This window comes from Numida meleagris, chromosome 1 (genome assembly GCF_002078875.1).
Source record: "Numida meleagris isolate 19003 breed g44 Domestic line chromosome 1, NumMel1.0, whole genome shotgun sequence".
Classification (NCBI taxonomy): Eukaryota; Metazoa; Chordata; class Aves; order Galliformes; family Numididae; genus Numida; species Numida meleagris.
Window position 1 is genome coordinate 116,939,126 of NC_034409.1, and position 14,264 is coordinate 116,953,389.

A 14,264-nucleotide genomic window follows, 5' to 3' on the forward strand; every position below is an offset into this window, starting at 1 on the left:
TCAAAAGTCATTTTTCATCATTTAATTACATAGCACAATTATGCATCTTAGTGTTTAGAGTGTTCATGAAACAGCACGATCTTGAAGCTAATAGCTCATCCTCACAAATACTTTTATTGCAATGTTTGACTATGTTAAGACTGCTGAAAAGATTTAGCTGGAAGAGTCATTACCCTATCAAAAAAATGTCAGTAAAAATAAAATCACCTTTCTTCAAATTTCAGTCTCCCCCAAATCAACCATTTTTCTAAAAAACAAAACAAAACAAAACAAAACTGAGTGGCGTGAATTTTCAAAGAAAAGCACAGAACATCTGAGGATTTTCAATTTCCTGAGGAAGAATCAAAGTTTTTAAACTAAATCAAGCACTTTCCATGAGGAGTTTTGTTTAACTTGTTGGACTTCCAGCTTCCTGCCCACTCTGAAATAGTAGAATAATTACATCTTGAATAAGTACTTCCACCACCTTCCACAGCAAAGCCAATAGATGAACACTATGGGCTTTCTGCTGCGCTGAAAATGGCACTGATCATGCAGTGGCTTCAAGCCATTGATGCTTGGTGCAAACAAGGTGCAAACAAGGGCTTGGTGCAAACAAGGGCTGTTAAGATTGTTGTAAAATGTTGTAGTCCAAACTACTGACTGAGGATTTCCAAGGCTGCAAGATGCCACACCAAACATCCTCCTTCAGTGGCTGGCCTGCGTAGCTGTTCATAGCTCACTCTGAGATATGAGCAAGGCCCTGACGGGTATTTTCCTTCACTGGCAGGGGTGATGCTACGACTGAGAAGTGAATGGAGCTGCCACGAGAGCAGGAAGCAAAGTTTTGCAAAATACTTTTGGACCCACAGCTTGTTCTGCCTTTCGTGACATGAGAGGGTTTTTCTCCTAGGTGCTGTAGTGCTTGTGGTGGGATATCTCATGACCTTCCTGGAATCCCAGGAATTCTGCTCTTTAGCTTTATATTTTCCCATGTTAAACAAAGTTTATACAGAGCAATACCAGTCATCATGTCCTTGCCTCTTGTACTTCACCCTCAGACACCTGTGAGACATTTCCCTCCAGTTATCTCTGTGTCTGGTGACCAAGAGCTGACTGCAGGGAGTCTTTGCAGTGAGAGCACTCACCACCATCTACATTTTCTCCTAGCTGGAAAGTTTGCTTTCAGAGACACATCCTGGTTGACAAACCCCAGTCATGCAATTAACTCTCCATAGGTGCATTTCATATTACATCAGCGAGAGCTTCCTTACAGAGCCCTCATCATTTTCAGCACAAAAAAAAATACATGTCCTGTTGTTTCAGATAGAACTGCTTTTCTTTTTTAAAATTTTTTCTTAAGAAAGTTGTGTCTTCTTACTGCTTTTTATATCTTACCAACCGTTATTTTATTTCTAATAGTGCTTAGACTATCCCCTTCTGTACACGTTTCACCTTGTAAACATCATGATTACCAGCCTAATTAATTTTTTTCTCATTGGGATGTAGCAACATCTTTTTTATTTTCATGGTGCACTACCACCCAGGTACATTTCTACTGTCTAATTTTCACCCTATGCCTGAAAGATGATAAGTGGTTTTGGCTATCATGGGGGAAATCAATAGGATTTCTAGCACCTCAGAGGAGGTAATAAGTACTTTGCAGGATTGGCTCTTAGGCCTTTACTTCCTTACTGATGAATTTTCTATACAGTAATTCCTGAACTTTTGTTGTCTCTGTTAGATTTTGTCTTGAGAATTGAAGTTATTATTATGTGGAATGAAAATAAATTAAAACTGGACTGTCCTAGAAATCCCTTTCTAATCTCAGTACCATAATTTTTTTACTGTTTAGGGCATGTAAGTCATGTGGTTTCATTAACAAATTGTTTGGGCATACTTGCTCGTACAATCAGGGTGATACCTTAAAAAGGAGACCAAGTCCTTAAGCAAACCCTCAAGGAGAATTCAAATCTTTTTAAAGAGAAGGTTTAGGTGGATGAGAACAGCTTAATATGAACTCAGAAAAGAATTTCCTCCCTATATTGATTAGTAATTACAAAGGATAATAATTATAGACATACACCTGCATAAGCATAACAGGACTTAGTAAAGTACCCCAGAGGAAAGGCTGTATTTTCCCTTCAGAAGGTAATAATTACAAAGGTAATAAGTACCACAGCATAGTTCTCATTAAAAGATAGAGCTATTGCAGCTTCTCATCAATAGTTTTAAACACAGTGTTTATTATATACTGTTTGATCTTTGCTTCCCATCAAAAATCATTATGACCTCAATAGACTCCCAAGGCAACTGAAGGTGAGTCTGCAAAATCTTTTTATAGGGATGACACTTTATAAGAAGCTGGAGGGTAAGCATTAATGAAAAGCAGAAAATTGAAGTGGAAACCTGAATTTAATGTGAGGTAAACATACGCCACCACCAATGTGTTTCCAGACATGTAAACTCTGCAGAGAAAATGTGAAGGGACACTTTGGAGGAAGTTACAGAGCAGGATTAAAAATGCCAATAACAGAAAGTGTATCAGAACTTGTATGTTTTCTTTGTACTACCATTTTGGAATCAATCCGTAAGGATTCGGTTTCTATGAGCTATTTGGATATGAGACACTGTAATATACGCTTTCACAATTTTAAGAAACTGTTGATTTTCATCCCTAAAATCAGCATATTTGTAGCAATAAATTCATTGTAGTGAACCAATAAGCTAAAAAAATCTGCTTCTTCATCTAAACAGTAATAACTAATGGGCCATAATGTACTGTTTTAGGTGAGTTTCTGATCTGAGCCAAGAGATCAAACAGAAGAAAAAAAAACAGGCTGATAAGACTGAGGAGAAGGGAGAAAATTTCACAATACATTTCCATGGTCCAGAGATTATAGTGTTTGTAACAGATTACAAATCTGAAACTTTCTGAATCAGTATTAATCAGGAAGAAGAGGCATTTATTATTAGGAAGACGTTCTTTCTTTTTCAATGGAAATGCTGAAATCTGATTTGTTTGTTTGTTTGCTTCACTTTTGAAAGTGATACTAGCTGCAACACATTGGTCTGTTAGGAACTTTATGTAATATCATTTGCATCATCTGCATCTTGTTTCTGATCATCAAGAAAAATAGAAAAGCAATATAACTCATGTCAAGAATCACGGCTTTATGGGCATCAGGTCTTTTCAGAGATCAAAAATTTTGAATTATTGTACTCTAAGGAAAAAATAGAAATACTTCAATTTTCTTTTTTTTCTCAGGGACACAATCAGCATTTGTTCTTGGGATCTCACCTGGGAGAGGGGAGGTGAGGACAAACTGGCAACTTCCCAGGTGTGGGCTGGGGTGGCTGCCCCAAAGCTTCTCAGCCTGGACATAGAATCAAGGAGCTGTGAGGGCTCTACTTGCAGACTGCAGAGCTGCCTGAATCTGTTTCAAATCTGCAGCTGGGAGCTTGGAGATACCAGACACCTGGATGAGTCTAGGATTTCTGGGTGCTTGTAAGAGCACTGAAGTCCTTAGACAGAGTTTCTAAGTGTGGGACCCTGCCCTGCAAAACTTGGCTTGGACCCTCTGAGAGCTGCCACCTCTGTTTGTCTCTCCAGTTCCTGGCAGGGGGGAAGGTTCAAGGAAAACATAACTTGAGGAAAACTTCAAAATAGTGTATTCTGAGCAGCAACTAGACTACTTTACATTCTACACAACAGATATATTTTAACTTTCCAAAGCAAATGATCAGGTACTTAGCAAGCACAGAAGTCTATGAAGTTTACTGGTCTGTGGAGGACCAATTTGCCATTAGTTGCCAGTGAATTAATTTGAGGTTGGAACTAAACGATCAATGTTGGAAGCAGATGATCTTTAAGGTCCCTTCCAGTGCAAGCTATCCCATGACTCTGTAATCACGTAGCAACAGTAAAATCTGTAATTTTTGTTGAAACCTATAGAATCTCTCATGTTATCTTATTTATACACATGGATAGATTGGCTCATCTCTAAGAACAGATGTTATTCAAAAGGAAAAAATTCATTATACATTTCTCAGGTGTGAGATTTGTTCCTCATCATGAGAAGATAACAGTGCAGCTGGTTCACTCGGAGTATAGTATCTTGAAGCTGCTTCAGATGGCTTCAACCAGGAGTCCATGCACAAACCTCACCATAAATAATACATCTCTGATTTCTTCACATTCTCTTTTTCATGCATATTAACTCGCTGTGAACCACTTGCTTAATTCAGCTGCTCTGCCCAAGTAGTTACAATTTCCAAATAACTAAGCGGACAGCCTAGCAACCATGCACAGTTTAATACAACTACACAGGGCCAAAAATCTTCCAAAGAGCTTCGAACACATGCTGTTATCTAATCTGTCATTTTTTACCACTCAAACTCTTGTGGCAGTCATTAGGTCAGTGCAATGCCATTCTTCTTAATTGTGTAATATCAGCTGAGTGCCCAATTTATACACTTCAAAATTGTCACAGTTCTGTTCTATATTTGGCAGGAGGTAAACTTGCTGCCATAACATATTGATCTGAAAGACCTCCGTTTGGTAGCTGTCATTTCAGAGCCACTACACTGAATCGTCTCTCTTTTGCAAGTTTCTTTGCTGACTAAGCTTTGTGTTAGTGTAGGGAGCAAGATGTTACACACTATCGCAGCATACAGAGAATAAATTGGGTCAGAACTGTCCTTAGTTTCCCATGTCATACTGCCTAAAGATAGATTAAGTTAGTTTGAAGAACAACATATGCATGAGAAAATGCACATAGGTCTTTCAGTAAATGCCATGATAAAGATAAGAAAAAGTTGTTATAAAAATGATGATTTTTGTATTTCAGCAGTTGTTCTGACACTATTTGTCAGATAAACCTCAAAAAAAAAATCTGACTTTTTTTTGTACTGAAACTCTGCGTGTATTTGGGTGAATCTCTGTTTTTTAGCTGCATCCCTATGCATTTCAGTTTACTGTAGGAAAGGAACAAAAAAATAAGAGAAGGAGCTGTAAAGTAGGATAAACTATTTAATCTTTCCAATATTTCACAGACTCACTGGATGACTGATGTTAGAAGAGACCTCTTAGTCCACCTAGTACAACCCACACTCAAGCAGGGACACCCGGAGCAGGGTGCCCAGGGCCATGTCCAGAAAAGATATGTAAGAGAAAATGTTTTTGAGAAATTTTATGAGATGTGCTCAAGTATGTGAGAGTTACTACTTTTGTCCTGACCAGAAACATAAGAAATATGCTGAAATAATTTGAAAAAAAAAAAAACATACAAGAAAGTAAAACATGGTTTAATTTAAAGTAGAACTTTTAATTGAGTCAATCAGCTATTACTGGGGGGATTCAAAGGATGAAACTCTCTTTGCTACCAGAATGGTCTGTCTTATCTCCCATCACAGTTCTAGTATGTTCACTTCAAGCACATTTAACTTCCTACTGCTTCTTCCTCTGCCTGTGCAGACAGTAATTCCAGACATGATATCAATGTTAAAGCAGTGGCACAGGAGAAGATGATCTCAGCAAGTGGTGCCCACTAACGGGAAGTGAGAGCAGCTGAATTAAAGCAGATCCCTTGGAACTTCAGATTACCATCTCAGGAAGGATAAGGCTTTTACCAGTGGGGTAATAGAATTAGGGAGTCAAAGGAGACAGTCCACTTTTATTTCACATTCCACATGCCTTTTCTCAGAAGTTTTTCCTTCTGAAGATTAGTGTGTTTGGAATTCTAGGTTAAGTCTGCTCCAGACTAAGAAAAGTTCATGACCTCTGTCCCCTTCTTACCTTACTGAAATCAATACCCTTTTCATTCCCAGAGTGCTTCTTCACCAGAAATGCCCAGATGTCATTTAAAAGTTGTGGCAACAAAAGTCTTTCCTGGGTCTCCTAACTCTGTAGGAAGTCATTATCATCATTTTGCACTTGAAGAGACACTTTTTACCTTTTTAACCGAAGTTTTCCTTTGCAAAATTTTCTCAAGCATCAATGCCCGTTGTCAGTCTCTGTATAGGCCAGGGTATGTAATGAATGTTTTCTGATGATTATAGACTTCAAAGTTTGCATGTTTTAAATGACGTTTCACTGCCTGGTGAAACACTGTTCTAAAGAAAAGACGCAGTTCTCCCACTGTAACCACTCTGTCCTCTCCCAAATGGAGGACTTTTTGCTGCCTTCTTAAGCGTTGCATGTACAACTGTGACAGTGGTGAGTAAGAGATCTATAAATGGGTTCTGGTGAGGAGTAAACATCATGTGGTCGTTCACTTTGGAAGCTTGCTGAGTGGGAGGCATTTACTGAACCTTTGTGCACTTGCTATAATCACTGATTTTCTACGAAGTGCTAATGGTATATGCCTGTTTTCTCCTTTGTGAGGGCACTTCTTACAAAACCAGCTGCCTTATCAGAATTTTAGGATTAAATATATAGGGCTGGAAACTGTTTGGATAAAGAGAAATTTTACTTAGCCATCTGGTGATTCATATACAGTCTTTAATTATGTAATATTAGCACTGAATGTGGTGATTTTGTTGCATACATGGAGGTACAACCAACATCTAGATTCGTTTCTTATTTCTTCTACTTTCAACTAATGTGTTGCAGGAGAACAGAAAATACTGACAGTTTGGGATTGCTGGTGCTTTTTTTTTTTTTTAATAAATCCTTCATCTGCTTGCAAGTAACTACTTCGGGCATGTTTACAGTGAAAAAAGAAGGAGATGCAACATTAAAAATGTGGGTTTTTTTTAAGTGAGATTTTGAAACTCATTGATTTATTTAGATTTATTTTAAAAATTTCATTTATGTTGAACAAACACATAAGCTAAATGATCTCTTACATTAAAATAGCCATCACTTTTTCTCGTCTTTAAAAAACTCAGGAACCTAGCCTTTTTTTGCCACAGAAGCTAAGAGTGGCGTCTCATTGACTGTAATCAGAGCCCTGCAGATTCTCAAAATGGGAATGAAGAAAGGCTCGAGGGCTGAAAAAAAAGCTAATTCCATGATCCAAGAAAGCTTCTAAGCTTGTGCTTAAGTCTGTCCTTAATCATGACAACATATAAGCTTGCATTTTCTGTCAAGTACATACCTTTCTGTTTTCCTTAGAAGGCAGCATTGTTCAACAGAATAAGGTTGATTGAAGTGGCAAAAGAGGCACTGGTAGATAAGCTGCAGAAGCTGAAAGAATAACCAAAGAGCATAACTGTAAGGATTATTAGTGTACCATAAGCAACCTATTTTTTTAGTTCACAGACTCCCATTGATCTCTGGAGGAGTTTGAGCTCTAAAAATAATGTACCTTTGGGAGCTGGGAGAGAGAATTGTAGCTGGCCAGAAGGAGGTCTGAGTGGATGGAAGCATCATGGGGAGATAATAGAGGGTCCACTGACTGCAATTATAAGCAACCAGAGAGCGGGAAGTACACTCGAGAGAAAGATAATATTATTAGCAGGTGTTAAAATAGCACTACTTGCAAACAGTGTGCTTTATACAAAATTCAAGAACAAGAATTGAGCTTTATTTTCCTCTGCATCTGAGCTCTGAGGTAAGGCTTACCATGACACATTGGTTGGCCCTGCATTTGGATCACAAGTCACAGGGTCCTGGTGGCTGTATTAATTTTTTGCTCCTCTTGTTAATTAATTAGTCTTTGTAGAATCATAGAATGGCTTAGGTTGGAAGAGACCTTGGAGATCATTGGGGTCCAACTCACTGCCATGGGCATGGCTGCTACCCACTAGATCAGACTGCCCAGGGCCCCGTCCAACCTGGTCTTGAATCCCTCCAGGGATGGTTCCTCCTGGTATATGGCCTCCTAGAAGACTGGTTTTCTCTGGACTAAGGATGCTATATCTCAGTTGTGACTGGGAGGCCTGGAGGTAGCAGGCCTATTGGTGGATGTTCTGCCTAATAAGAGTTCTGTGCCATTGGAAGGGGAAGAAGAGAAACGTGTATTCTGTTCAATGGTATATGATGCCAGCTGGGACACTTAAGCCTTGAGGTCATCAAGGTATTAAGTGATATTAACATTGATCTCAGCAAGAGACGGGTATCAAATATCTGGAAACAATGAGGGGAAAAATGATTGAAAACTGGAGAAGGACAAGGGAGTACTTGAAGAAACTGAGTATGTGGTTGAAAATAATCCAAGCAGCTGATTACTCGGAGTTTTAGTCACACAATAATATGGCATGTGACACTTTGTTGTTTTAGTTTGTAAATGCACTGACATGCCCACAGAGAAGCAGGGGCAAACAGGAACCTTGCACCTTGACCACAAAACCACCCTGACCCTTGCGACAGGAGGACAAGCTCTCCTGGGACCAGCATAGGCCATGCCCAAATTCACAGGCTGTCTGAAGCTGGAGGGCACCACTGCAGATTGCCCGTCCTGACCCCTGCTTGGAGCAGGGGCATCCCCAGCAGGCCTCTCAGGGTTGTGTGCACCCAAAGTGGACACCCAGGCATGTTCACTCCAAGGGAAGAGACTACATAGCCTCTATGGGCAACCTGCTCCACTGTTTGACTGTCCTTACATTAAAAAGGTTTATTTTCCCGTCTACATGAAATTCCCTGTATTCCAGTTTCTGCCTATTACTTCCTATCCTGTTGCTGGGCACTACTGAATGAAGTCTGGCTCTGTTTTTTTTTCATACCCTTATCAAGATTCCTGAAGGCTAGGTGTCTTGGTGTGCAAAGCACAGAACAGTTGCTATAATGGGCTCAGGAAATGAGGAAAGGCTAAACTACTTGGAGACTAAGGTAGGGAAAGATGAGCATAGAGCTCCTGCACAGGGCAGATGTCTCCTACAGGATGGCACTTGAAGGAAATACAGCTTTAACCATGAACCTGCTAGAAAGGTATAAAAGAAAGCCACATAACCTCTAAAAGAAGATGCTGAGTTACAGCTGTCACTCACTCTGTGAATCTGCCCACAATATATTTAGAAACAGCCTGACATCGTCTTCTTTCAGTGGAAGGATCTGAAAACGTTTGTGCCACCAAGTGCTGAATTATATTTCTATGTGCCCACTGCGCTGAGCATGCCAGTGCTAATAGATACCCTCTATTCTGAGCCCAGGCATGAGCACTTGCATTTAATCATAGCTAGTAATGTTTTATCCACCCACCACTGCAAAACAGTCACCTTGTGATATTCAGGAACAGGCACAGAAGAGTTTGAAAGAGAATACTCAATTGAAACGTAAGAGAGCATGTGTAGGCAGGCAGTAATTATACAGGACAGGATTACACGTGCGTGCGTATCCTGGGGACCCATCAAATACAGCTTTAAGGTTTGATTTTGTTTTTGAGATCAGAAGTACATAAAATTACCTGATTGTGGGGAAATTTCAGCCGAAGCAGACTAGCACATTGCATCACTGAGTCAGTTTAAGAGTTGATTAAGTTTGATTGCTAGTGGCCAAAGAGCGTGCTAGTAACACTGCGTGTTGTTTTTTATCTTTCCTTTGGACAGTGACACCTTCTCCCTTTTTCAACTCCAGTTAATTATCTTTAGACTTCCTTATTCAAAAGTTACCAACACTTCCAAGGAGTTCGTACAAGGTTTTTCTGAACAGCACCTCTTTTCTCCACCAGTTTATTCTCAAAGCTAAGAAGTTTTAGTATTTTGAATGTCCTTCCAGTATTTGTTCAAACGTGTACAGCCCCAACATGAAGTGTAGCAAACCCTCAGTTAAAATGATGTATTGTGAAATATAGAAGGTTGCCATTTTTTCACCACCCTATGGCTTTCTCTTTACTTTCTGGGCATTCAATGCAGGTTCATGAATTTAAGAAAATGTAAAAAAATATAGAGAGATATTCCTCCACCCCAAATACTTACATACTATCTCATTAAATATCTGCTCTAAGAAAGTTAATGTCTTAAACAACTGAAAGTTATTTTCAAAACCCCTTTCCTCAGTATTGAGGTTTCCTGGAACCACTGATATAAATGGCAACCTCTGACTTCTCTTAACTTCAAAGGGAACAAGAATAGACCCTATGCTGTTTCAAGCTAGCTGTGACAATGCAGGGAAGTATCACTGCCGACAGGTCAATAGAAATTGCTCATCATTCCACAGACAGCAGCTAAACACCCCCTTACTCTGCGTAACATAAGTAAATAAATTAATACAGATGGGATATTTACAAACACAACAGACACTATTGTGCTACTGCATCAAGAGTACTGCATCAAGAGTTTTATCCACAGCATGGAACACCTCTCCTGCAAGGACAGGCTGAGAGATCTGGGGCTGTTCAGCCTGGAGAAGAGAAGGCTCCGAGGTGACCTGGTAGCGGCCTTTCAGTATCTAAAGGGGAGCTACAGGAAAGAAGGGGACTGACTCTTCAGAAGGGTCTGTGGTGATAGAACAAGGGGAAATGGTTTCAAGCTTAAAGAGCGTAGATTTAGGTTGGATGTAAGGAAAAAGTCTTTTACAGTGAGGGTGGTGAGGCACTGGAACGGGTTGCCCAGAGATGTGGTGGATGCCCCATTCCTGGAGGCTTTCAAGGGCAGTCTGGATCAGGCCCTGGGCAACCTGATGTAGCTGTGGTGTCCCTGTTCATTGCAGGGTAGTGGGGCTAGATGGCCTTCAGATGTCCCTTCCAACTCTAGGGATTCTATGATTCTGATGTGTTCAATGCTGGCTGATCCTGAAAACTGAAGCAGAAATAGGACCTGTGCCATGGCCCTGCTGTTGCCTTTTGCCACAGGACTTGTGGTCTGTGCCTGCTGGAGTAGCACTGGGACATCCTTGGGACAAGCTGCAGTGTTGGGGCAGGGCTGGGGCAACAGAGAGGGACATGGGTAGCAGATACCCCTTACTGAGGGCAAATCTCAACTCTTTAATAGTTCATGAGCTTTTAAGAGGGTATTGAAGTTTCATCAGATGGAGACTTGGATAGTAGGTAGAAAAAGCTATTGGATCAAGAAGATTGTTTCACACCCACTCTGTATTCCCTGAGTTCAGCTGTAAACAAGTACACTCAGTCAAAGCAAAATTGCAGGTGCTGGGAATATACTCCCCCTCACAACTTGCAGGTACTTCTCTGCATTCTCTCAAAACATCTGTTAGTTCACTGATAAATTATTAATTTCTTGTCTTGTATTTGTTATGCAGGTCTGACAAGAAACCACACGGATTCCATGAATGGATATCATCTGAAATATTTTATATATTTGTATGAAGACTATGAACTTCCTAATTCTGCAACACCCCATGGGAAGCATCTTCTTTGTACATTTATATCAACACTTTCTTCTTGTCTGTTTTGTTTAACACAGAAAAGTATATGTATATATTCAGGAATGATTTAATCTGAGAACAGGGAATAGCGTATTTAGAAGTTTGAGGAAAAGTGGAATAAACGTTTTATTAAAGAAAAAGTAATTATTTACTATTAATTTGGTTTCTTTTTTAAGAATGAATGAATATAGACAAAATAGTTTAAAAATGACTTCACCAAATGCAGAATGAATGAGGAATGTAATATCTAATTTGTTGTTGTGTATTCCTGGTTAGGGAACAGGAATCGTGGATCATGTGTAATAAGGGAAGAGGAAATATTAAAAGGGGCGGTCCTTACGATGAGTTTAGCTTCTCTTACTGCAGAGCCAAAGTATTTCTTTTTCTTGGGAATCTAAACATGCACTGGTGTTCTGATGTTTATGTTTCACCCTAACCTTGTACAATTAAAATATAAGATATGAGCAGACAGAAAGCCTGCAATCGTTATATGTAGGTTGTTCTGAAAGTAATACCTCCCATTTATTTCCATGGAAACTACAACAGATACAAAGAGCACCATAACACTATTTGACAGAACAAATTCTCAGCTACAAAACATTTTTTTAACACAGTCACCACCATTAGCTATGCATTTTCATCAGTGATGAACAAGAGCCTTCACGTTGTGCTTGTAAAAATCTGCACGAGCAGAGGTGACCTACTGTCACTGTTGCCACTGCTGAAAGGTGCCACCCAGCACCTCACTGCACTCACGTCCACTGCTTGGTTTCCAGAAACATTCACAGGCATTGATGAATGTCAATGGGTGACATTTTTTCTACATGGAGGAACTCAGTGACACACCTTTGCTCCATCCACACTTCCATGTCGGACACCATTGTGTCAGAGTGCCCCTCTGCTGCCATCTGTCACCCAGCAACCACATGTAATGGAATATTGGTGGGAAGGTTCAACCTCTACTGCCATACCACCAACATCCACCTGTCATCGTGAACCAACATAATAAAATAGGAGGCATTACTTTCAGAGTGGCCCACTTACAAATAAACAGGTCAATCAGCCTGTAGAAACATGCTCCTGAAATGTAGGCTGAAGGATCACTATCTTCAAAAGCTCAAATAAAGGGGAGATGTAAAAATATTGATGCTGAGCAAAAATGATGTATGAACACACCAACAAATAATGATTAGTCCCTAACACTTGTTTTATACAGACTGTACATAAATGAAGACTGTTTAATGCAGATTCTATTTTTGGAAATTAGATTTTATTGTTAGAGAAACTTAATACACCATTTCCCCTTGGTCTTTGTGTCATTTATTATGAAGGGACAAGAGGAACTGTTTTATACTAATATTCATCTACCATTGATAGAAACTCTTCTACATCTCTGAAACTCTGCCTGGCTCTTGTTTATTCAGTTAAAATAAAGATGATTTTTCTGGTTAGAAAACAAATTTCAAGTTGAATGTTACTAACAATGACATCCATTTAATTCTAGTTTGCTACGTGACACAATACAAAACCTAAATGGCAATATTTTTATATTTCAAGCTATTACAAGCATATACTTGAGCAGCTGCGTACAGCAAATTTGAAAGGAGCCTTACTCGCTGCAATTTAGTTCTTGTATTTTTTACTTTCAATACGTAATACCAACATTGCTTACTATCCTGTTCCATCCTTATATCCTTACACCTGATTTCTCTTAATGCAATCCTTGGAGGTGAACATCCCCAAAAGACAGGCTGAAATGAAAGTCCCCAGAGGCAGAATGCCTCAGGAGCACCTTTCATTTACATACCGATGAGATTAACGTCTATTCAATCAGTAAAGAGTAATTTTCCTACACACTGCATTATCAGTCACTGATATTGGACTGCATTATTTCTGCCAATATAGAAATGATAAAAAGAGGAGAAAACACAATCCTTTGAACCAAAAGCATGTTAAAGGCAAGATTAGTCAGGAACTAGCTTTTATTATTCCATACTCACTTTAAAAATATTTCAGAGAATTGCAGAAAACTAAGGCCATGTTTTTTCCCCCTCATTTCAGAGCTAGGAAGATTCCTAGCTGAAATTGCAGGGGATGGGGAGGGTTGAGAGCAACGGGAAAGACTCTTCCAATGGTAAACTGAGGAACTGTTTAGTCCTACTGACTCAGGTTGCTCTGAATTTTCTTTCCCATGCAAAAGGTCTTGTATATGATTTTCCCTGTGCTGTCCTTTAGTTGGCAGATACCTATTACTTCCTTCTACCTGTCAGCAATGCTGACACAAGCATGTGAAGAAGAGGTCCCATTAGCACGGCACTCTCCACAGTTTGAAGGCTGGGTTCACATCACACATAATTAGAGACCACGGCAAGGGAAATCCCATTCCACTCAGGAATGGACCAAGTCTGTTTCACAATTGCTTTGGTGGAGGATGGTCTTTCAACCTATAAAACCTACAGAGCTCTTACAATTCAGAGAATTCTGTGAAACAGTCATCACATCCGAATGAGTAAGCAAAAGAAAAAAAGCATCTTTGATACAGAAGTGTGCTTTTTTCATCATATTTCAATTCCTTCCTCCAAACTGAATGGGTACCACCACTGAAACATAACTGCAGGGAAAGGGTAAGCAAAGACTATTTTTATTTAGCTTTATTTTTATTTTCAATGAAATTTCATAATATATGTATAATTTTACACTGTCTTGAGGCTGACAACTATGGGGCAGAGAGGATCAGCAAGTTCCCCCACACTAAGACACCTGATATCTTAGCAGTACAATGAATCTCTATTAAAGCATAGGCTCAGCAGCTAAGTGCCAAGAAAGGAAAAAAAAAAAAAACAATTGTGAAGGATCTCTCTGTCTCAGCTACCAAATTTATAATTACTGGTCTGAACTGGCATGTCCTAACCCTGTTACTTTTCATCTAAATATTACATAAGGGTCTGACTGTGGGGCATGCATAGACCAGTGAAAGACGTCCCATTAACTTTGCAGTCTGTTACTTCTGGCATGAAAA

The 14,264-nt window shown here is 39.5% G+C and overlaps 1 protein-coding gene across 2 annotated transcripts in view; it reads right to left on the reverse strand.

Moving 5' to 3' along the window:
* CNKSR2 (connector enhancer of kinase suppressor of Ras 2) overlaps positions 7,066-14,264 on the reverse strand; it is a 232,243-nt gene continuing 225,044 nt past the window's right edge. The window contains exon 25 of one of the 2 annotated variants that reach the window (XR_002442319.1): positions 7,066-7,168. The gene's annotated coding sequence lies outside the window, so the exon portion shown is untranslated. The remainder of the gene's footprint in view (positions 7,169-14,264) is intronic. The other variant, XR_002442320.1, reaches the window with a different exon arrangement.